The sequence below is a fragment of the Hyperolius riggenbachi genome, chromosome 3 (genome assembly GCF_040937935.1).
Source record: "Hyperolius riggenbachi isolate aHypRig1 chromosome 3, aHypRig1.pri, whole genome shotgun sequence".
NCBI lineage: Eukaryota > Metazoa > Chordata > Amphibia > Anura > Hyperoliidae > Hyperolius > Hyperolius riggenbachi.
In genome coordinates, this window is record NC_090648.1 from 13,412,857 (window position 1) to 13,437,129 (window position 24,273).

Consider the following 24,273-nt stretch of genomic DNA (forward strand, 5'->3'; position numbering starts at 1 on the left):
TGCCAGCAGCTTTTCCACTCCACAGTGCCAGCAGCTACTCCACTCCACAGTGCCAGCAGCTATTGCATTCCACAGTGCCAGCAGCTATTCCACTCCGAAGTGGCAGCAGCTATTCCACTCTGAAGTGGCCGCAGGCAGCAGCTATTCCACTCCACAGTGGCTGCAGCTATTCCACTCCACAGTGCCAGCAGCTATTCCAATCCACAGTGCCAGCAGCTATTCCAATCCACAGTGCCAGCAGCTATTCCACTCCACAGTGCCAGCAGCTACTCCACTCCACAGTGCCAGCAGCTACTCCACTCCACAGTGCCAACAGCTACTCCACTCCACAGTGCCAGCAGCTTCTCCACTCCACAGTGCCAGCAGCTACTCTACTCCACAGTGCCAGCAGCTACTCCACTCCACAGTGCCAGCAGCTTCTCCACTCCACAGTGCCAGCAGCTACTCTACTCCACAGTGCCAGCAGCTATTCCACTCCACAGTGCCAGTAGCTACTCCACAGTAGAGATGTCCGGAACGGTTCGCAGATGAACTTATTCGCGAACATCGAGGGTTCGTGTTCGCGTCGAACCGCGAACTTTTAGCGAGTTCAACCTGCCACCTATACTACATCTTTGGGCTAAACTTTGACCCTCTACATCACAGTCAGCAGACACATGGCAGCCAATCAGACTCCCTCCTGGAGCCCCCCTCCTTATAAAAGGCAGCAGCGTCGGCCATGTTCTCACTCTGTGTGCTTCTGCTATCAGAGAGAGAAGGGAGAGATTGCTGCAGAGATAGGGAAAGCTTAGGTAGGTCTTGTTAGCTTTCTCCTTGCTGATATTTGTTGCTGAAAAGCACCACCAAAAAAGCTCTTTTGAGAGCTAATGTTCTTGTGATGTTTTTTTTTTTTGGTGTGGCCCACTGACACTGCATTTACAGCCCTGTCTGTTGCAGATGGCCCTTGCTAACTGCTATACTGTGCCAGGCCCAACACATTCAGTGCATACCTTTCACTGCATCTGTGTGACTGCACATTGTATTATACCACCACCAGTAACTGCATACCTTTCACTGCAACTGTGTGACTGCACACTTTTTTATATACCAGTCAGTGCATACCTTTCACTGCATCTGTGTGACAGCACATTGTATTATACCACCACCAGTCACTGCATACCTTTTACTGCATCTGTGTGACTGCACACTGTTTTATATACCAGTCAGTGCATACCTTTCACTGCATCTGTGTGACAGCACATTGTATTATACCACCACCAGTCACTGCATACCTTTCACTGCATCTATGTGACTGCACATTGTATTATACCACCACCAATCACTGCATACCTTTCACTGCAACTGTGTGGCTGCACACTGTTTTATATACCAGTCAGTGCATACCTTTCACTGCATCTGTGTGATGTGTGACTGCACATTGTATTATACCACCACCAGTCACTGCATACCTTTCACTGCATCTGTGTGACTGCACATTGTATTATACCACCACCAGTCACTGCATACCTTTCACTGCATCTGTGTGACTGCACATTGTATTATACCACCACCAGTCACTGCATACCTTTCACTGCATCTGTGTGACTGCACATTGTATTATACCACCACCAGTCACTGCATACCTTTCACTGCATCTGTGTGACTACACACTGTATTATACCAGCAGTCAGTGCATACCTTTTACTGGCACTGCATCTGTGTGACTGCACAATGGGCTTGATTCACAAAGCCGTGCAAACTGTTTAGCATGGGTGTGCTAAACAGTTAGCACGTGAAGTGCCGTTTGCAGAGTTTTGTGCGCGCAAAGTGCCGCAATTCACGTGATCGCGGACTTTTGCGCGTGCAATTTGCCACGATTCGCGCAAATTGCACGTGCAAAAGTCCGCGATTGCGCGAATCGCGGCACTTTGCGTGCGCAAAAGTCCCGAACGGCACTTCACATGCTAACTGTTTAGCACACCCGTGCTAAACAGTTTGCATGGCTTTGTGACTCAAGCCCATTGTATTATACCAGCAGTCAGTGCATACCTTTCACTGCATCTGTGTGACTGCACATTGTATTATACCACCAGTCACTGCATACCTTTCATTGCATCTCTGTGACTGCACATTGTATTAGTCCAGTCAGTGCATACCTTTCACTTCATCCCCCCCAATATGACAAAACAACAGGCAGAGGCAGAGGCCGAGCCAGAGGCAGGCCACCCTGCAGGTTTGTTCGAGGTCGTGCTGGCGTGATTATGTGCGACTCTCGACCAAAGTACAGTGTTCAAAATGCACATGCTATCAACTCCCAAGATTGTCAGCACGTAATTGACTATTTTACACAGAACACCTCATCTCCCTCAGCTTCCGCACGGAACCATAACATATCTTTAAGGTCAGCTGCTGCCGCCACCACCAAAGTGCCATCATCCCAGGGCTCAGCAGTGTGGAAATTTTTGTGTGTGTCTGCCTCAGATGACAGCGATGCCATCTGTACTCTCTGCCACCAAAAATTGAGTCGTGGAAAGACCAAGACCCACATAGGGACAACTGCCTTATGAAGGCACATGATGAGAAAGCAGAAACAGAAATGGGATGACCACCTGAGGAAAAGCAGCACACAAACACAAAGCCACCCTCCGCCTCCTCTGCCTCCGTCAGGTGCAGCATCTTCAGCCGCTTTATCCCTTGCACTTTCACAGCCACCCTCCTCCACTCTGCCTCTCACCTTGAGCGGTTCCTGCTCCTCTGCCCACAGCAGCCAGGAGTCCGTTAAGGAAGACTTTGAGAGGAAGAAGCCAATGTCTGCCAGTCACCCCCTTGCCCGGCGTCTGACAGCTTTGCTTGGTGGAACTGTTAGCTCGCCAGCTGTTGCCATACCAGCTGGTGGACTCTGAGGCCTTCCGAAAATTTGCGGTGATTGGGACACAGCAGTGGAAAATACCAGGCCACAATTATTTTTCTAAAAAGGCGATACCCAAACTGTACCGTAATGTTGAAAGGCAAGTAGTGTCATCTACCTCAGCCTGACCATATGGGCTTGAAAACCGACATCACCTGCACTCTCGTCATGGTGCGTTCCAGTCCTGCACGGCCCCATCACTACACAAACAGCTGTTTGCACAGTGAGTTTGGTCTGTCAGTGTGAAGCAGTACACTAATTACACTACCTGATCCATGTATACATACGCAAGATGTTTTCAAGCACTTTAGGCCTCCAATTTAGCAATGCAATGTGATTTCTGCCTTTTAGGGGTTATAACCCTACTGTGCATCAAATCCGTAATTTTCCCGGAGACTTGTTATGTATCTTACTCCGCCATGCCCCCCTCCAGGTCTTAGACCCCTTGAAACATCTTTTCCATCTCTTTTGTGGCCAGAAACAGTGTTTGTATTTTTTAGAAGTTTGCCTGCCTATTGAAGTTTATTGCGGTTCACGAAGTTCGCCAGTTCCCCACCTTTTTACAAGTTCGCGAATCGAAAACCGGAGGTTCGCACCATCTCTACTCTACAGTGCCAGCAGCTACTCCACTCCAAAGTGCCAGCGCCCAGCAGATGTGGGATTATATTAAGAATCAAGGGTTTAATAGACAAGAAAAGACACAGAACATTTATATCATGCTTTTTTTCCAGGCAGACTCAGCACCAGAGCTGCGCTCACTAGGGCACATTCTATAGGCAGTAGCAGTGTTAGGGAGTCTTGCCCAAGGTCTCCTTACTGAACAGGAAGTCCTGAGATTTGAACCCTGGTCTCCTGTGTCAGAGGCAGTGCCCTTAAAGGACAACTGTAGTGAGAGGTATATAGAGGCTGCCATATTTATTTCCATTTCCATGCATTCACGACCATGGAGATTAGTGTACTGGGGAACAAATTACAAGCATTTAAAGATGACCCAGTGACTGTTTATTCAAAAAGATAAAGAAATCAAAGAATATATTGAGAAATTGAATCAAGAAATTATTAGTAAGAAGGAACATAAACTGAAGAAAGACAGAATGGCGTTTCAGGCAGCTTTTATTCTGTATGGTGGATCTTTGCAATGATTATTTGACACTTCACGACTGCAATCGAGAAGACTTTATATTATTGAAGAATAAAGGACATTTTTGCTGTTCCAAAAAAAAAAACCCTGTAGTCTTGGGACTGTTTTGAATATTCGAATTGTTATCTAGCTCAGCCAGCCAACCAGTGATCAACGTCAGTTACTGTCACTGGTCAGTCACTACGTGTAGTCAGTGAGTGATATTGTACTGTTCTATCAGTGCACTGCAGGCAGACTGCTGTCCATAACTTTTTGTGTTCTATATTATTCTACTGTATCACTTGTATTCAGCTCATAGCCAGTGATCAGCGTCAGTTACTTGCAGTCACTGTCACTGGTCAGTCACTAAGTTTACTCAGTGACATTGCACTATGCTAGTAGCGTGCAGCCAGTTACTTTGCTGTCTGTGTAGTGCAGTCAAACTGCGGCGCTGTCCAGTGATTTTCAAGTTCTATTACAGTGTATTCAATATTTGTGAATTGCACCATCTGCACATTATTTTTTTTATTTTTTATTTTTGTTCTTGTCTGAAAAATCAATAAAAGCCCCCTGTTATATTTCGTCTGTCCCCAGGCCCACACAGGTATTGACAGTAAAAAGCAGCACACTTTCTCCACCTTGAAATCTTGTGCATAGTATACAACATGTGCTGCTTAGCCCTCCTGCTGCCGCCTCTCATGTCGTACTATTCAAAGACAACTGGTGGCACCACAGCACAATAAATCATCCCAAAAATTGTAGCATCTACAAATGCTACAATTTTGGGCATGATTTATCGTGCTGTGGTACCACCAGTGAGATGCCATACTCTCTTTCTGTGCTTCTGCAGAGTGCTGCTTAGTCCTCCTGCTGCTGCCTCTCATGTCATACTATTCAACAACAACAGCAGTCTGTGTACCCACCACCAGGGTGCAGGGATGCTACAATTTTTAGGACCATTAATCGGACAGACAACTCTGCTGTGTCATGTCAATATGTCATTGCTATTGCAAAAAAAAAAACGGGAAAAAAAACCACCACCGCCAAGTGCCATTGGGACTCGCCATTACCTCTGCGATTACTTAAAGTGTATTTCCCTGTTTAAAAACAATTATTACCAATTAATAGCCGCATTTCAAGTGTTGATTTCACTCTAAAATCCCTTTTTTTGAATTTTTGTTTATTTAGCCCCTGATCACCTGTATAATCCTTGCAATTTGGGGGATTGTAGCATGTAGGGGGGCTCTGCTATTAACGTTAAAAGCAAATCCGTGAATCGCTGTGATTGACTCATTCGCGCTGAAAATCCGGTTCGGATTCGTGATTCAGTTTCAAATCTGGATTTTAATCACGATTTTTTTTAGCCACGGCCGGGTTTGTCGAATGCGTGGATGAGGGAATCCAGAATTTCCGGATTAACTCGAATTCGTGGATAGGGCTATCCGAGCACCACTAGTGGCGGCGTGAAAAGACCTAGAGCCTGTTTTTAATCGGGCTCAGGTCAACCAGTTAGGAATAATCTACAGGTAAATTATATAGATTCAGCACAGAATCCAAAAACAGAAGACGAGTCTTCAACAAAGAATAAGAGCAGCCAAATCTCCACCACAATAAGTATGGGGGTCACGGCCCAGCTCTGCAATCTGGATACCCAGAAAAAGGAAAGAGGCTTAGCAGCTGGTGACAACCCACATTATAAGGTTGTATCAAGGCTTTGGTAGGACATCAGGAAGCAACAGTCCGTCCAGGATCCAGGAATTCAGCAATGATTCATCTCACAAATGGATGTCAGTAAACATCATAAAAAGCAAACGTTTTTATGATGTTTACTGATATCCGTTTGTGAGATGAATCATTTGTGAATGAATCCATTTGTGAGATGAGATGGATCCTGGACAGACTGTTGCTTCCTGATGTCCTACCAAAGCGTTGCTACAACCTTATAATGTGGGTTGTCACCAGCTGGTGGGCCTCTTTCCATCCTCTGGGTATCCATGATTGCAGAGCTGTGCCGCGACCCCCATACTTATTTTGGTGGAGATTTGCCCGCTCTTATTCTTTGTTGAAGACTCGTCTTCTGTTTTTGGACTCTGCGTTGATCATATATAATTTCCCTGTTTGTGAACTCTGGACATTGTTCTTCTCCCAGCGGCGGCCACTTTGTTTCCTTGGTGCTGATACACATATGCAAACAGGAATCATCTAAAGCTGTTTGATGAGTATACCAGATCAGGGTGCAAACTACATTTCTGAAATGTGAAAAGTTAACAAATAATGGAGTTGTATTATTGACCCTTTCACACCGCCGCATTGTGTACCTACACCCCTCTGGATCTTGCTTATGCCCGCGACCTCCCAGCCCCCCACGGCAGAATATTGATTGGTGAATAGTGATGTAGTGAACATCAAATTTTCGGTACACGGGCGTGAATTTTCTGCAAACGCTCGTGAACGGGCGAACCGCCACAGACTTCAATGGACAGGCAAATTTTAAAACCTATAGGGAGTAGGGACTGTTTCAGGCTACAAAAGTTGAAAAATGGAAAAGTTGAACAATTTTTAAAGGGGCCTAACACCTGGATGGGGGCATGCCGGAGGGGAATCCATGGCAAAAGTCCCACCAAAAATATGCAGAGTTTACGCAGTCATGTTTTAATCTCTAAAGGGCAGAAATCACATTACATTCCTAAATTGGTGGAATAAAGCGTGCAGGCGCTCCGGCCCACGTGGCAGTGATTGACAGCGTTGATCGCAGAGGCGCAGTACAGAGCGACCCCCAGGTCGCTCTGACGTCATCGCCGGTGACCGGGTCGGAGCTCCGGCGAACGGCTGCGGGGAGAGCTGCGAGGGACGTGCTGAGAGCTTGGGACTGGAGGAAGCCCCCAGTAAGTAGCGCTTATTTTCTAACTTTTTGCCTGACAACTCCTTTAAAGAGAACCCGAGGTGGGTTTGAAGAATATTATCTGCATACAGAGGCTGGATCTGCCTATACAGCCCAGCCTCTGTTGCTATCCCAAACCCCCCTAAGGTCCCCCTGCACTCTGCAATCCCTCATAAATCACAGCCACGCTGCTGACAAACAGCTTGTCAGAGCTGGCTGTGTTTATCTCTATAGTGTCAGTCTGCTGCTCTCCCCGCCTCCTGCAGAACTCCGGTCCCCGCCTGAATCCCTTCCCTCCCTGCTGATTGGAGGGAAGGGACAGGGGCAGGGACCGGAGCTATGCAGGAGGCGGGGGAGCAGCTGAGACTGACACTACAGATGTAAGCACGGCTGTGATTTATGAGGGATTGCAGAGTGCAGGGGGACCTTAGTGGGGTTTGGGATAGCAACAGAGGCTGGGCTGTATAGGCAGATCCAGCCTCTGTATGCAGATAACATTCTTTAAACACACCTCGGGTTCTCTTTAACATGGAACGTAACACCGTAACATGGTATATCTTATTTTAAAGAACACATTATAACGTTTAATTTGATACCTTATTTGGACAGTTTGGCATCTTCTATTGGCTGGTAGCAGAAGAGAAAGCCACAGGTATGGTAAATTTTACAGCAATTTCCTGGGTGTAATCCGGGCCTGCGTGAGCAAGTTTCGCAATAATAGGTTGTGTTATGCCTGCCACCCGGTATCTTACTGTCCCTACACACAATGCAATTGTAGGTATTTCGATTGGGCAGATTAGCAAAAAATACTGGCTACTATTTACACCCTTCCCCAGTCCATTCCATAGGATTCCATTGATTCCCTGTGCAAATTTGCAGGAAATCTGCAAGAAATCTGCATGGAATGTGGATGGAATCTGCAGAATGGAATCTGCCTAAACGAATCAGGAACTATTTTGAAAAAAAAAAAAACAGCCAGGAAACTGACGTGACATTTAAATATAAATGTCACTTCCTGCCGGCTGGGATCACGGACATCCGGTATGGGGCTGGGGGGCACTGACTGAGTAGGCATGTAGTATTATATGCCCACAAACGGTGCACACAGTCGGCGGTTTGCGGCGGTCCCGATGCGCTGCAAACCGCCGCATAGCGGGACATACGAACGCATCGGGTTTTTCCGTATGTCCCGCTATGCGGGACATATGAGTGGAAAGGGTTAAGTGACCAAAACATCACTGATTCTGCACTGAGGCCTTATACAGGGGGCAGTAGTGGATACTAGATGCCAGTAGTGGTGGTGAAGGATTATTGGGTTATGGTCGGTGCACTACTAGGAGCAGCAGAGCAGACCTGTCTCCAACAGCTAATAGGTGCACTGGACACACCGAACTGCCATATAACAACAGCAAGAAAAAGAAAAACAGCCCTCAGAAGGAGGAACTACTGTAGCACTGAGCACTGACTGCACCTGTCTGCAGCAGCTAAAATGCACTGTGTGGACACACTGAACAGCAATATCTCAAGATCAAAGCACAGCCCTTTACAGACTCTGGGGTTATGTAGATGGTGAATTAGAACTGTAACAGAAAGAAACTGCACTGGGGACACAGAACACAGGCCTAACTAACGCTTTCTCAACCTGCAGCACAGCGATCTCCCTAAACTGCTTCACACAGCACACAAGTAGAGTGTAAAATGGCTGCCGTTTTTATAGAGTGGGTGTGGTCCAGGAGGGAGGGATAGCTGATTGGCTGCCATGTGCCTGCTGACTCTGGGGTGAGAGGTCAAACTTTGGCTCCATGATGATGTGTTCGCCTACCGACGCGAACGTGAACACCCATTGTTTGCCGGCAAACAGTTTAGGCCACCTCAATTAGTGGATGGGAACACGTGTTCCCATAGCTAATCAAACTGCCTGTAACAAATAATCACTGGCACCAGCGAGATGCCGGTGTTCAAAGTGAAAGTAAACACACAGGAACACATTACTTCCTGCAGTACACATGCAAGTGGACAAAAAAAGAAAAATGCAAGCAAACTACATATACATTGCAAAAATAAATAAAATACCCATGAATCATTAAAACTTCACCCCCCCCAAAAAAAAACCCCGCTTTTAGCAAAATAACACACTTCTATTAAAAAAAAGTGAAAAATGACGGCATTTAAAAATGAAATACATAAACAGTTACCTTCGGGACCCACCTTTTTTAATAGGAAGGTATATTACTGTTATTTTTGCAATTAAGGGCTCGTAGTTATTTATATAGTATAAAGAAACACAAAATGGAAAAAAAAAACATTTATTTCCAAATAAAATATTGTCACCATACATTCTACTAGTGACACAATTCAAATGTTGTAATACCCAGGACATATGACCAAATAAAATGTGGGTTTTCTCTATCATAGCACGGTCTATTTAAAAAAAAAAACTATAATAGCTGAAAAGTAAGAATTATTGATTTTTTTTCAATTTTTTTCATCATTCTTCCCTTTAAAATGCATATAAAATAAAATAATTCCTAGCAAAAAATACCACTCAAAGAAAGCCTAATTTGTAGTGAAGACAACAACGCAGAGATCATTTAGCTGTGTTAAGCAGCGTTAAAGTTATTGCTGAATGAATGGGAGCTCCTGTGAAATGTGAAAATTGTTCAGGTTTTTAAGGGGAAAAACCCTTTGGGCTTGATTCACAAAGCGGTGCTAACTGTTAGCATGCCTGTGAAAACCCCCTTAGCTCGTCTAAACCAGCTTTTCGCGCGCAAAACTTTATGCGCGTGAAACTTTACGCGCACACTGCACAGAGAGCAGGGTGCTCCGCGCGAAGTGCCCATCAAAGCCTATGGGACTTAGCGCGCGCACAGGACTTTGCGCGCGTAAAACTTTGCGCGCGATCTGATTGAGAAATCCGGTGCTAACCTACTTAGCACCCTGGTTAACACGTCTAAAGACGTGCTAAGTAGGTTAGCACTGCTTTGTGAATCAAGCTCTTAGTGGGGAAGTGGTTGGTATTATTTTAAATATTAATACCAGTAGGACCATTGCATTATCTTCTACAACACTTACTCTTCATAAAAATGAGAATTTTTGTCAATATGATAACCAAGCAGCTCGGGGTGACCCAAACCCACAAGGAGAGTATAGGGGACTAAAAGAGACCAAAAAGCCCTCCTACTTAAAAGCAATGCTTGGTGGGATTTGCATTATTCAAGGAATTTACAATAATTAAGCTTTAAAGAGATTCTGAAGCCAGAATAAAAATGGCTTGTAAGCTTATATTCAGCAGGGTCATGTTTGCCCCAGCTAAAACGCCGCTATCCCGCGGCATAACAAGGGGTCTTTACCCCCCAAATCCCCCCTGCTACCTCCGGGGAGCGATTCTGTGTGGCAGGGCTATGAACTGCAGCCCTGCCTCACACGCGTCTGTCAGGGGCGGATCTCTGCCTCTCCCCCGCCCCCCTCAGTCTGCCTTCGCTGAGAGGGGCGGAGATCCGCCACAGACAGACGCGTGTGAGGCAGGGCTGCAGCTCATAGCCCTGCCTCACACGGAAGCGCACAGGGGCAGAAAAATCCATGACCAAGAAAGTCGTGGATTTTGCAGGGGGGATTTGGGAGGTAAGGGACCTCTGTTTAGCCGCGGGATAGCTGCGTTTTAGAAGAGGCAAACATGCCCCTGCTGAATATAAGCTGAAAAGCCATTTTTAATGTGGCTTCAGACTCTCTATAAGTGAACATCTGTGGTTACCCACAATGCACCACTACTTAATATGCAAATGATCTCTTTATGCCCCTAAAGCCAGGCTTACATCCAGAACCGCTGGTGTATAGCAAACCTATAGATTTATATTTTACATGTGGCGTTGTAAAATGTAAAGCTATAGGCTTGATATACATCAGCGGTTCTGGATTGCTAGCCTGGCTTACAGGGGCTTAAAGGGAACCAAAGATGAACGTTTCACACAAAATAAACATTTCATTTGATAGCTTGTAAAGAATAAATGCTCTACCTGTTTTTTTATCCATTATTGCTCCAGGAAAAATCAAATATGGCCGTCGGCTCATATCCCTACTGCTTCCGGGTTATGAGTTGTTCTAGATGTGCTGTCTAGGCTATATGAGACTAGGCTGCTGTCTAGGCTAAATGCAGCCTTTCATCTATGTGCTTTCATTTTGGTATGATGTGCAGCTGCCTGTAGGAAGTGTCTCTCATAGGAATGAAACTGCAGTCATCATTATGCAGAGTGCACACAGAGCACACAGGGATCATATTGCAGCCACACTTGTCAGTTTCAGAGCTTCTCTCTCAGCAGCAGCAGCCCCTCCCATGTCATCACAGCTCTCAGTATGCAAAGCAGGAAATCTGAGCTAAAAGGTGGCAGGCTTGGGCTTGAAAAGACTCCACAGAAGAGTGACTCAGCTATAATGATTCCAGGTCTAACCTAGACTGAGCCAGTCAGGGATTCTTATCACAGCTGCTAATAGACTAATTAAGCAGATAACAATGAAACTAAAAGCAGGGTAGGTATTTACTGTCATGTTCCCACTGATAAATGTAATAAAATACGTGAGGGTGCTTCGTCTCTGGTTCTCTTTAAAGAGATAATTTGCATATTCAGTAGAGGTGCATTGTGGGTAACCACAAAGGTTCACTTAAAGGGAACCTGAAGTGAGTAAAATTATTTAAAATAAACTAATGATGTAGCTGCAAATGAATATTGCATACTAACCTCACCGTCAGTTCCTCAGAAGCTCACCATTTTCTTCTTACAGTGATCCCTTCCAGTTCTGACAATATTTTGCCAGAACTGAAATATACCAGTTGCTGTCAGTTATATATCAGCAGCTGTCAGTTACAACTGAATGTGCAAGGCAATTTCCATGTTTCCCTATGGCTCAAGTGGGTGATATTACAGTGTAACACTGTGCCGACCAGGAAGCTGTTATGGGGTAATGGCCATTTTCAAAATTGAGGATGGAGAATTCCATTGATCACAGTGGACAAATGGGACGCAGGAAAGGAGAGAGAGATTGAGGAGTAGAGTTTACAAGAGGTAAGTATGATCTGTGTATGATTATTTCGACTTTTTATTTTAGGGCAGCACGGTGGCGTAGTGGTTAGCGCTCTCGCCTTGCAGCGCTGGGTCCCAGGTTCGAATCCTAGCCAGGTCAACATCTGCAAGGAGTTTGTATGTTCTCCCCGTGTCTGTGTGAGTTTCCTCCGGGGACTCCTGTTTCCTCCCACATCCCAAATAACATACAGATAAGTTAATTGGCTTCCCCTAAATTGGCCCTAGACCAGGGGTCTCAAACTCGCGACCCGCGGGCCATTTGCAGCCTTCGATACAATATTTTGTGGCCCTCGCCGGCAAAAGCTTCCTTATAGTTCGCTTCAGTGCTCCCAAGTAATCCGCCGCATCCCCGCCGCTAAACGAGGGCTGCAGAGCCCCCAAATCGCCAGGGGGGCAATCCGCCGGCATTTCCTGGAAGGGGCAGAGCTTTCAGCTTTAGCTCTGCCCCTCCTGACTTCAGTCGCCGCATGGATCGCCGCCTTTCCCCGCCCCTCTCTGTGAAGGAAGAGTAAGAGGGGCGGGCAGAGGTGGTGATGCGCCGCGATTGTGAAATCCCTTATGCGGCCCAGCCTCATCCTGACTTTGCCTCCTGCGGCCCCCAGGTAAATTGAGTTTGAGACCCCTGCCCTAGACTATGATACATACGCTACACGATACATACATGGACATAGGGCTATGGTAGGGACTAGATTGTGAGCCCCTCTGAGGGACAGATAGTGACATATACTCTGTACAGCGCTGTGTAATATGTCGGCGCTATATAAATAAATAAAAATGTAGTTCAGGTTCTCTTTAAAGCGGAATGATTGTAAATTCCTTCTGTTTTAAGAAGGCAAACCAACCTTTGTAAAAATGATAGTTTAGAGGGAAAAAAAATGAACCCCGAGCATAAAGTGTTCAGGTTCATGTCTGCATTCTGATTCTGAGCTTTTTATAGGGCTGAGATATCACTTTTTGCAGAGGATGGAAGACTAAATGCTTTGCACATAAGAATATAAGAAAATAGGGAAAACTGGGATTCAGCACTACATAAAATAATAAGCGATAATAATAATAAAATCTATAAATCATTAAGTCAAACCTGTAAGCGACTGATCTTTTGTTTCAGGAGGAGCCACTATTCAGATGAGCCGCTCTGTTCCCAAAAACTACCAAAATAACCTCTGTCAGTGCTGGCAAGACACAGGCTTATTTTGTGACTGATTAACTGATGTCTCTGTTGTTGCCGGGATATTTCCTCTTCTCTTTTGGAGAAAAAATAAATCTGCCCAGAAGGTGAACTACACTCTCATACTGACACCATACTGAGACCATACTGACACGTACTGACACCACACTGACACTATACTGACACTGTACTGACATTATACTGACATTATACTGACACCATACTGACAACATACTGACAACATACTGACACCGCACTGTCACTGTACTGACATTATACTGACACCGTACTGAAACCTACTGACAACATCTTGAGGCCATACTGACACTGCACTGACACTATACAGACACTGTACTGACATTATACTGACAACATACTGACACTGAACTGTCATTATACTGACACCATACTGACACAGCACTGACACTATACTGACAACATGCTGAAACATACTGACAACATACTGAGGCCATACTGACACTGCACTGACACTACTGACACATACTGACATTGTACTGACATTATACTGACACCGTACTGATACATTCTCCGGCTGAGGATTTTTCCTATCACTGAGTATCATATTATTATTGCATAAACACTCTGAAGGGATGTACTAGGGGAATGATTGTAATTGGTAGTGATGCTCATTATGATCTCGTAATTCGGGCTATAGCGTAATTACCGGGCCGATTACAGCCATTACAACCTCGGAATCGTCATTCTTGATCTGCGGCGATTACGGAAGGCGGATTACGATTTCGAATGCACCTGTAATTGCATTTGACTCATAATTTCACGACTGTATATTAATCACCCACCCACGCCATCACCCTGGAGCACCCACATTGTAAAATAATTATGCGTAATTTTTGAGTAATAACCTCCCCCCCCCATTTTTCCGTAATTCTAATTGATTACAATTTGTTTCCACACAATTTCGATAAATTATGACTAAAACTCGATACATTCAATAAATTAGTTAAGAGTTTGCACAAAATGACTAAATTATGATTTTGCATCCTAATTGCAAGTTGCAATGCAAATTTTGGCTCATCACTATCATGCATGCACTATGTGTTCCTAGTGCTGCAATTGCCCTATGAGTACAGAAAATATATGGTAACTTTGACTGCATCAAAGTTAAAAGGCAATTATAAGTTTACGTTTCGTAATCAGCCAAACAAGTTTGACAAATACATCTGAGACGACTATATAAAATCTCGATATAAGTATTGCTATTAAAGATTAGCAAATGTGATTACGTTAATATGCATAGATGCCTTTATTGTTAGTGGTTTATGCTAATAAATCTTTGATAGCTGATTTTTTTCTCTTTATGGACATTTATTTGTTTTCTGTTAACTGACTGAAATCTGTGTACTGGTGCTGCTCTCTGCAATGGTTGTAATTGTACTTATTTGCAAAGGGAGAAACAGAGGTGTGTGCATCTAACCAGTTTCACCTGACTTATATACTGGCTGCCTCAAGTCTATTGACTCATTCAAATTTGAAATTTAACTGACTCTCGTCTAATTAAAATGGCAGAGTTGCAAACTGCAATCGCCTACCAGATTATGCAGGATCTAAGGCTAACTCCCTGACATTCCTGCAGGAGTTGGCCCACGCAAATACTTGCATCTCAACAGGGGCGCCTCGTGTAGGCCTCCTTGTACCCCCAGGAAATGAAGGGCAGCGCAAACGCCCCCACAAAGCATCCACTTTCCCCGGGAGCGCCGCAACTGCCCCCCACAGGGGGGGGGGGGGGGTGAGAACGCATGAACGGTATACTCCCCAGATGCGACCTACGCCCGGAGAGAACCATCCATGCTGCCCCCCAAAGGATAGATGCCCTAACCTTACGAATATTGCTTACCTGTGGTGCATATGTGCATCCTGGGTGCAAACACACCAAAAAGGGGGGGGGGGGGGGACACAGATACACCCCCGGTGCAACACTACTGCCGGGGGACCCATCCGCGCCCCCCCCCCAAATTTCAGCCAGTATATAAGTCAGGTGAAACTGGTTAGATGCACACACCTCTGTTTCTCCCTTTGCAATGTAATTGTACTTATGCTATTTTTTTTATTATTTTTTTTTGTGACATATTGTTTAGTGTCCTTTGTTTAACCCTTCAGCGGCCTATTTATTTACAGCCTTGAAATTTTAGCAATTTTTTTTTCTTATTTGTTACATTTCCTGGCTTCTAATTAGTACTGCTGTAATGAGCATTTATGGCCACTTGTCACTAGGGGACAGTGTAAGGCAATAACAGAGGATTTTTGCTTTCAGTTTTTATATTTTCTGCTAGTGTAGAGAGATCAAAGCATTACAAGAATTTACAGCACAACGAGTTCTAAGGTCAAAAGCAGCACATTTATTTCAAACGAGATAACTCTATTGAAGCTACTAATGGGTTAAAAAACATTTACTTTAATTCAAAAAAGTCAAAAGGCCCTAATAGATCAAGTAGTAAATGTGAGAACAGCGAGGATCTGTATGTAGATCAGCCTAAACACAGTAGAGGGCTTGTAATGTTGCTAGTAGCAAGTAACTGACCATAAGCCCACCCTTGTGACCCTACAGGAGCAGCTTGTTGGCTGCTAATATTCCCCAGGCATCTACATTCCTATAGCTGGCTGGGAGTGGGGCCAATGGTGAGAGGACCAGTGCTGCAGCCATATTGCATGAATAATACAAGAAGTGACTACTAGCAAACAAAAGGCCAACAGCCAGTGTTGACACTACACTGGGGCACGCTGGGGGCGCTTGGCCCCCTGGGAATTACTGTGCCCCCTAGTCTACCCCCCTCAGTAACATACAGTTTACTGTTTCCAGGCTTCAGCAACATACACTGAACAGTGTAGGCTCTGCAAAAAAACTCCATGTCAACCTGAGTCTATGTAGGTGAGTAAACCAATGGTCTTATCTATTTGCCACAAATACCTCACAATCCTTGCAAGATCCCTTGTAATTAATGTAACTGGATGACACTTATATTTGCAAAAAAAAGTCTCTCTACCACCTTATGATTGTATGTTCTAACAATGTCATGTCAACAGGAACAGAGTCTGAAGAGGGCTTACAAGCTGAAAACTTACTGTTTTTCTTAGAAATTAACCAATACAAGGTGTTTTCCTGATTCAAAACTTCCTGTCTGTACAAGCTCTAGTCTCCAGCAATGCTTAGCTACTAAGATAAGGAATTACACACACAGTGTTTCCTTCCTGCCTCTTCCCCCTCCTCTTGCTTGTAGAGTCGTCGACCACAGGCTGGAGGCTGGAATGATTTGTCTGTGATCTGTCCACACAGGAGCAGCTTGCTAGCAAGTAATGATTAAAGCATGCCAGCAAACTAGCCAAGTACATCTGCAGGTGACTTTTCTTCCATAATAGCACCATCATTTGGACAACCTGCTCTGCTTAAAAGCCTCTGAGTTCTGTTTTGTGGTATTTACATTTGGTTTCTATCATTTCTGGACTAGTTTTCCTTCATTTTATCACCTGAGTTAGAAGAAAAAGACCTAAAGCTTGCCATGCAAACACTGATTCTGATCACCCAAGTGGGCCCTACCAGCCAGCCATCATTCTGCACGTCTATCGGTCCACTGCCGCCATCCTCTATAACGTATTCTCACCTAACTTGCGGCTCACGGTAAGTGTGCCACGCGTCTGCTGAGTGGTGATGAGCGAATTCGGCCATTTTAGTTTCTTCCTTATTTTCACAAAATTGTCACATTTAAAGGAGAACTGTAGTGAAAGGTATATGGAGGCTACCATATTGATTTCCTTTTAAGCAATACCAGTTACCTGGCTATCCTGCAGATCCTCTGCCTCCAATACTTTTAGCCCTAGACCCTGAACAAGCATGCAGCAGATCTGGTGTTTGACATTTTTGTAAGATCTGACAAGATTAGCTGCATGCTTGTTTCTGGTGTGATTCACACTACTGCAGCCAAATAGATCAGCAGGGCTGCCAGGCAACTGGTATAGCTTAAAAGGAAATCAATATGGCAGCCTCCAAATACCTCTCACTACAGTTCTCCTTTAAAAGGAAATAAATATGGCTGCCCCCATATCACTCTCACCTCGGGTTCCCTTCACTTTAAAAGATTAATACTCCTAAGCCCTCCTACTGCAGTTACTCTATCTGGTCAGAAAGACTCAATCCCAGATCCATCCCACCACCCCACCTGCAGAGATTGGATCCGATCTGTCAGTATAGTCCTCCCATACTGTAGACTTATTTATCAAGCTATGGATGAAATGTGAGAATATCTGGTTAGCTTGGCAGCAATCTCCTCTCCTCTTACAATTATCTAACTGATCTTGTCAATTGTTTCCTGTGTTATGTGTTTTTTATGATTGTGTCATATCAGTCATATCAGCCCCCCCCCCCCCCCCCTCCCCCCAATCTCCCCCTGAGGGTGTACGATCTTGTAGGGCTCATCACAGTCCCTGTTGGTTAAGATTTGCATCAACTTTATGTTAAATGGAGGTACAGATGTTAGTTACATGTTTTGTACGTTATTTACTATGTTAAAGTATGACAGGTCCTCCTGTCCAGTTTAACTTCATTTTTTGTATATCACATGTAGAGTTGGGCCGAACGGTTCGCCTGCGAACGGTTCCATGCGAACTTCAGTGGTTCGCGTTCGCGTCCCGCAGGCGAACCTTTGCGGAAGTTCGGTTCGCCCCATAATGCACATGGAGGGTCAACTTTGACCCTCTACATCACAGTCAGCAGGCCCAGTGTAGCCAATTAGGCTACACTAGCCCCTGGAGCCCCACCCCCCCTTATATAAGGCAGGCAGCGGCGGCCATTACGGTCACTCGTGTGCTGCCTGCGTTAGTGAGAGTAGGGCGAGCTGCTGCAGACTGTCTCTCAGGGAAAGATTAGTTAGGCTTAACTTGTTCCTGTCTGGCTGCATACCTGTTCTGTGAACCCACCACTGCATACCTGTGCTGTGAACCCACCACTGCATACCTGTGCTGTGAACCCACCACTGCATACCTGTGCTGTGAACCCACCACTGCATACCTGTTCAGTGAACCCACCACTGCATACCTGTGCTGTGAACCCACCACTGCATACCTGTTCAGTGAACCTGCCACTGCATACCTGTTCTGTTCAGTGGATCCGCCACTGTATACCTGTTCATTGAACCCACCACTGCATACCTGTGCTGTGAACCCACCACTGCATACCTGTTCTGTGAACCCACCACTGCATACCTGTTCTGTGAACCCACCACTGCATACCTGTGCTGTGAACCCACCACTGCATACCTGTTCAGTGAACCTGCCACTGCATACCTGTTCTGTTCAGTGGACCCGCCACTGTATACCTGTTCATTGAACCCACCACTGCATACCTGTGCTGTGAACCCACCACTGCATACCTGTTCTGTGAACCCACCACTGCATACCTGTGCTGTGAACCCACCACTGCATACCTGTTCAGTGAACCTGCCACTGCATACCTGTTCTGTTCAGTGGACCCGCCACTGTATACCTGTTCATTGAACCCACCACTGCATACCTGTGCTGTGAACCCACCACTGCATACCTGTTCTGTGAACCCACCACTGCATACCTGTTCAGTGAACCCGCCACTGCATACCTGTTCTGTTCAGTGGACCCGCCACTGTATACCTGTTCAGTGAACCCGCCACTGCATACCTGTTCTGTTCAGTGGACCCGCCACTGTATACCTGTTCAGTGAACCTGCCACTGCATACCTGTTCTGTTCAGTGGACCCGCCACTGTATACCTGTTCAGTGAACCCGCCACTGCATACCTGTTGTGTTCAGTGAACCTGCCACTGCATACCTGTTCTGTGAACCCGCCACTGTATACCTGTTCTGTTTAGTGAACCCGCCACTGTATACCTGTTCTGTTTAGTGAACCCGCCACTGCATACCTGTTCTGTTCAGTGGACCCGCCACTGTATACCTGTTCAGTGAACCCGCCACTGCATACCTGTTCTGTTCAGTGGACCCGCCACTGTATACCTGTTCAGTGAACCCGCCACTGCATACCTGTTGTGTTCAGTGAACCTGCCACTGCATACCTGTTCTGTGAACCCGCCACTGTATACCTGTTCTGTTTAGTGAACCCGCCACTGTATACCTGTTCTGTTTAGTGAACCCGCCACTGCATACCTGTTCTGTTCAGTGGACCCGCCACTGTATACCTGTTCAGTGAACCCGCCACTGCATACCTGTTCTGTTCAGTGGACCCGCCACTGTATACCTGTTCAGTGAACCCGCCACTGCATACCTGTTGTGTTCAGTGAACCTGCCACTGCATACCTGTTCTGTGAACCCGCCACTGTATACCTGTTCTGTTTAGTGAACCCGCCACTGTATACCTGTTCTGTTTAGTGAACCCGCCACTGCATACCTGTTCTGTTCAGTGGACCCGCCACTGTATACCTGTTCAGTGAACCCGCCACTGCATACCTGTTGTGTTCAGTGAACCTGCCACTGCATACCTGTTCTGTGAACCCGCCACTGTATACCTGTTCTGTTCAGTGAACCCACCGCATCAGTGCGCATACCTGTGCAGTTAAGTGAACCCACCTACCTACGTGAGTGCACGCAGTGTGATATACCACTCCGTGCATACCCGATATGGACAAAACAGGTAGAGGAAGAGGTAGTGCCAGAGCCAGAGGAAGGCCACCCGGCAGATCTGCGCGAGGTCGTGTAAATGTAATTTCGTGTGGACCTGGCCCACAGTACAGTGCTCGGAAGAAGGCATGTCCCATCACCTCCCAAGATTGTCAGGACGTGGTTGAGTATTTAGCGACACAGAACACCTCATCTTGCTCAGCCACCAGCACTACTACTAGCACCACTTCCGCTGCATTTGACACTTCGCAAGAATTATTTAGTGTTGAAATCACTGATGCACAGCCATTGTTGTTACAGCCAGATGAATTTTCACCAGCTCATATATTTGAGTTACCCGGCAACACTATGGATGTAACGTGTAAGGAGGATGAAGGACCTACTGATGGTGCATGTTTGGATTTGTCTGAGGCAAGCGAAGCTGGGCAGGATGATTACGATGATGACGATGATAGGGATCCTCTGTATGTTCCCAATAGAGGAGATGAAGAGGGGGACAGTTCAGAGGGGGAGTCAGAGAGTAGTAGGAGGAGAGAAGTTGCTGAAAGAAGCTGGGGCAGCTCTTCGTCAGAAACAGCTGGTGGCAGAGTCCGGCACCATGTATCGCCACCTATGTACAGCCAGCCAACTTGCCCTTCAGCATCAGCTGCTGAGGTGACGGTCCCCATAGTGCCCACATCCCAGGGTGGCTCAGCGGTGTGGAAATTTTTTAATGTGTGTGCCTCAGATCGGACCAAAGCCATCTGTTCGCTCTGCCAACAAAAATTGAGCCGTGGAAAGGCCAACACTCACGTAGGGACAAGTGCCTTACGAAGGCACCTGGAGAAAAGGCACAAACAGCAATGGGATGGCCACCTGAGCAAAAGCAGCAGCAGCACACAAAAGCAAAGCCACCCTCCTTCTCCTCTTCCTCCTCCATCAGGTGCATTATCTGCTTCTGACGCTTTCTCCCTTCCACCTTCACAGGCACCCTCCTCCACTCCGCCTCTGCCCTTGAGCGGTTCCTGCTCCTCTGCCCACAGCAGCAGTCAGGTGTCCGTAAAGGAAATGTTTGAGCGGAAGAAGCCAATTTCGGCCAGTCACCCCCTTGCCCGGCGTCTGACAGCTGGCGTGGCGGAACTGTTAGCTCGGCAGCTGTTACCATACCGGCTGGTGGACTCTGAGGCCTTCCGTAAATTTGTGGCCATCGGAACACCGCAGTGGAAGATGCCAGGCCGCACTTATTTTTCGAGAAACGCCATACCCCAACTGCACCGTGAAGTTGAGAGGCAAGTGGTGTCATCTCTTGCGAAGAGCGTTGGGTCAAGGGTACACCTGACAACGGATGCCTGGTCTGCCAAGCACGGGCAGGGCCGCTACATTACCTACACAGCCCATTGGGTGAACCTGGTGGTGAACGATGGCAAGCAGGGCGCAGCGGACCAAATTGTGACACCTCCACGGCTTGCAGGCAGGCCTCCTGCCACCTCCTCTCCTCCTGCTACATGCTCTTCGCTGTCCTCCTCCTCCTTGGCTGAGTGGCAGTTCTCCTCTCCAGCTACACAGCCCCAGCTCCGCAGGGCCTATGCTGCATGCCAGGTAAGACGGTGTCACGCCATCTTAGACATGTCTTGTCTCAAAGCGGAGAGTCACACTGGAGCAGCTCTCCTGGCTGCTCTTAAGAAACAGGTGGATGAGTGGCTGACCCCGCACCACCTGGAGATAGGCAACGTGGTGTGCGACAACGGCAGCAATCTGCTTGCCGCTTTGCATATGGGGAAGCTGACACACATACCCTGCATGGCACATGTCATGAATCTAGTGGTTCAAAGATTTGTGGCAAAGTACCCTGGCTTAGCGAATGTCCTGAAGCAGGCCAGGAAGTTCTGTGGGCATTTGAGGCGGTCTTACACAGCCATGGCACGCTTTGCGGAAATTCAGCGCAAAAACAACATGCCGGTGAGACGCCTCATTTGCGATAGCCCGACTCGCTGGAACTCGACCCTGCTCATGTTCTCCCGCCTGCTAGAACAGAAGAAAGCCGTGACCCACTACCTCTACAACTACAGTAGAATGAAACAGTCTGGGAAGATGGGGATGTTCTGGCCCGACAACTGGACACTGATGGAAAATGCACCAACCTGGTGACCAACCTGGTGAGCCGCAGTGAGGGCACCATCAGCGACTTAATTCCCTACGCTTACTTCTTGGAGCGTGCTGTGCGTAGAGTGGCGGATGAAGCTGTGAATGAGCGTGACCAGGAACCGTTACGGCAGGAACAGGCATGGGACCAATTTTCATCAGACCCAGCTGTTTCCTCAACACCTGCGGCAGCACAGAGGGGGGAGGAGGAGGAAGAAGAGAAGTCGTGTGCAGAAGACGAGTCAGACTCAGAGGATGATGAGCAAGGTGTTTCTTTGGGGGAGGAGGAGGAGGAGGGGACAGCGGCAGGAGAACAATCTCGGCAGGCATCGCAAGGGGCTTGTGCTGCTCAACCTTCCCGTGGTATTGTTCGCGGCTGGGGGGAGGAGGTTGACTTACCTGACGTCACTGAGGAAGAGCAAGAGGAGATGGAGGGTACTGGATCCGACTTTGTGCAGATGTCGTCTTTTATGCTGTCCTGCCTGTTGAGGGACCCCCGTATAAAAAACCTCAAGGGGAATGAGCTGTACTGGGTGGCCACACTACTAGACCCTCGGTACAGGCACAAAGTGGCGGACCTGTTACCAACTCACCGGAAGGTGGAAAGGATGCAGCACATGCAGAACCAGCTGTCAACTATGCTTTACAATGCCTTTAACCTCCTGAGCGGTATGGACGAGCTCAGCTCGTCCATCACCGCCGGAGGCTGCCGCTCAGGCCCTGCTGGGCCGATTTGCACCAAATAAAGTGCAGCACACGCAGCCGGCACTTTGCCAGCCACGTGTGCTGCCTGATCGCCGCCGCTCTGCGGCGATTCGCCGCGAGCAGCGGCGAAAGAGGGCCCCCCTAGCCGCCTGAGCCCTGCGCAGCCGGAACAAAAAGTTCCGGCCAGCGCTAAGGGCTGGATCGGAGGCGGCTGACGTCAGGACGTCGGCTGACGTCCATGACGTCACTCCGCTCGTCGCTATGGCGACGATCTAAGCAAAACAAGGAAGGCCGCTCATTGCGGCCTTCCTTGTTTATTCTGGGCGCCGGAGGCGATCGGAAGAACGCCTCCGGAGCGCCCTCCAGTGGGCTTTCATGCAGCCAACTTTCAGTTGGCTGCATGAAATAGTTTTTTTTTAATTAAAAAAAAACCCTCCCGCAGCCTCCCTGGCGATCTCAATAGAACGCCGGGGAGGTTAAGGGTGATGTGACGGCACAACGCCAGCAAGGTACCACTGCCACTAATCCTCCTCCCGTGTCCACGCAGTCAAAGACAGGACGCTCCAGCGATCTCATGGTGATGTCGGACATGCGGATGTTCTTTAGTCCAACGCCTCGCCGTAGCTCTTCCGGATCCACCCTCCACCAACGCCTGGAACGGCAGGTAGCCGACTACCTGGCCTTAAGTGTGGATGTAGACACTGCTGTGAACAGCGATGAGGAACCCTTGAACTACTGGGTGCGCAGGCTTGACCTGTGGCCAGAGCTGTCCCAATTTGCCATCCAACTTCTCTCCTGCCCTGCCGCAAGCGTCCTGTCAGAAAGGACCTTCAGCACAGCTGGAGGCATTGTCACAGAGAAGAGAAGTCGCCTAAGTCACAAAAGTGTTAAGTACCTCACCTTTATCAAAATGAATGAGGCATGGATCCCGGAGGGCTGCTGCCCGCCCCAAGACTAAGTCAGTCCCCGCACACACAGCATCTCTGCCTGCACGCCGTGTGACTGGCTGCCTGGCCTGCCCCAAGAAGACTAAGTCGCTCCCAGTCCCTCCACACAGCATGTCTGCCTGCAGGCCGCTTGACTACCTTCTCCGCCACCACCAACAGGGTCCGGGACTCCAGGCGGATTGCTGAATTTTTTAGGCCGCTGCTAGCAGCGGCCGCTGTAATAATTTTTCTGGTGCGTGTACATGACTGCCTAATTTTTCTGGCTGCACTGCGGGCAGCTGCAACAACAAAAGAAAAGGCATGTACATGCGCCCATTCCCCTTCGTGATCATTACCTTGTCGTGGTGAAGGGGCTTGCGTATCACAATGAAGCAATGACCGGCGCCTAGATGAGTGTCTCGGGGGGCACACCCACGATAATAAGGTCGTTGCCTCATTGTGGTCAGACCAAATTTGATCAGCTGGACAGTCACTGTTCTGTCATTCAGCTACATCAGCCAGGCGACCATATGGGCTGTAAAGCCACCAAAACCTGCACTCTCGCCATGGTGCGCACCAGTCCAGCACGGCCGTCACTACACAAACAGCTGTTTGCGGTGCGTTACACGGTGAGTTTGGTGTGTCAGTGTGAAGCAGTACCTTAATTACACTACCTGATTGATGTATACACATGCAAGATGTTTGAAAGCACTTTAGGCCTGTCATTTAGCATTCAATGTGATTTCTGCCCTTAA

The 24,273-nt window shown here is 47.3% G+C and overlaps 1 protein-coding gene across 3 annotated transcripts in view; it reads right to left on the bottom strand.

Annotated features, from left to right (window-relative positions):
* Positions 1 to 24,273, bottom strand: part of LOC137562489 (beta-1,3-galactosyltransferase 5-like) — a 114,114-nt gene that overhangs the window by 39,013 nt on the left and 50,828 nt on the right. Inside the window, exon 1 of one of the 3 annotated variants that reach the window (XM_068273875.1) lies at positions 13,045 to 13,123. The exons of the other annotated variants lie outside the window; for them this stretch is intronic. The gene's annotated coding sequence lies outside the window, so the exon portion shown is untranslated. Of the gene's footprint in view, positions 1 to 13,044; positions 13,124 to 24,273 lie in introns of those variants that run through there. 3 annotated transcript variants of the gene reach the window in all.